The sequence below is a fragment of the Mus pahari genome, chromosome 3 (genome assembly GCF_900095145.1).
Source record: "Mus pahari chromosome 3, PAHARI_EIJ_v1.1, whole genome shotgun sequence".
NCBI classification, from domain to species: Eukaryota; Metazoa; Chordata; class Mammalia; order Rodentia; family Muridae; genus Mus; species Mus pahari.
In genome coordinates, this window is record NC_034592.1 from 145,960,804 (window position 1) to 145,962,245 (window position 1,442).

The window sequence follows — 1,442 nt, forward strand, 5'->3', positions numbered from 1 at the left end:
AGGGAGTCAGATCTTGTTACGGATGGTTATGAGCCACCATGTGGTTGCTGGGATTTGAACTCCGGACCTTCGGAAGAGCAGTCGGGTGCTCTCACCCACCGAGCCATCTCATCAGCCCTGGTTTTTTTTTTTTTTTTTTTTTAAGATATTTAAAAAATTATTTTTATTTTATTTCATTTCTTTTTCATTAATTTATTTATTCATTCACTTTACATCCTGGTAGTAGTCCCCTCCTTCCTCTCATCCCAGTCTCCCCATTCCTTCCTTCCTCTCCCTCGCCCCATTATCTTCTCTCCCCTTCTCTTCAGAGAAGGGAAACCCCCCTTTGTATACCAACCAGCCCTGGGACAGCAAGTCACAGCAGGAGCTAAGTGTATCCTCTTCCATGGCTGCAGGGCTCCATCAGGCAGTCCAGCTAGGGGAAGGAGATCCAATGGCAGGCAGCAGAGTCAGAGAGAGCCTGCGCTTCCTTCAATCGTTAGGGGACCCACATGAAGACCAAGCTGCACATCTGCGACAAATGTGCAGGGGAATTTTATTTTATGTGTATGAATGTTTTGACGACATGCTTGCCTGTGCACCACGTATATGCCTGGTGCCCACAGAGGCCAGAGGCCATAAAATCCCCTGAAACTGGAGTTAGGTGTTAGGTGTCCTGTAGTTGCTGGAAGTGTGATAGGTCCTCTTAACCACTTAGCCCCAAGTTGGTGCTTTTAATAGTCTCTAAATTGGTGTTATTGAAGAGAGTTCTTAGGTCATTTGCAACAACTGCTTAGTTACAACTCCCAATAAATGTGTCACTTTTCAGTCCTTGACCAGGTTCAAAGGTTAGCACTCCCAGTGGGAAGATGATGGCCGGCCCTAACCTGAAGGCACTGTGTTATTGCTTGCCCAGGAAGAAACCACTCTATCTTAGTCATTAATGACACTTTCCATTTCCCCTGGGTGATCTAGTTTGTGTGACAATTTATACATGACTCTCCTGTAGTAACTAAGGAACTTAAGGTGTACCAGGCACTCCTTAAATAGCTTAAGGAGCCATTCTGTCCTAAAATGCAGGAGAATCCTAGGGACCTACAGGTCTTCCGTATGTGAGACAAGAAGAGGAAACAGGGCATTCCTCTTGTGAGGTAGTCAACCCCGTTGCTCTGGCTTCTGAAAACCTGCTTATGCCTCTGGGACTGGGATGAGGCGGACCCCTTTACCTCTGTACAGTGGGATGAGAAGCAATGGAGGGGAGGGCAGCCAGTTCTCACAGCAGTGGGTTCCACCAAGCATGAGATAACTGTGATGCCCACTGCTGATGTCCATCTTTACAAACCCTTCCTTTAGCCACCCTTTGGCAAGGCAATCTTTTGATTTGGCTCTAAGGCTGCCATCCAAGGTTGTGATTCCGTTAGTGGTATGAATCAACTGATTTAATCTGAATTCAGATTGAGTCT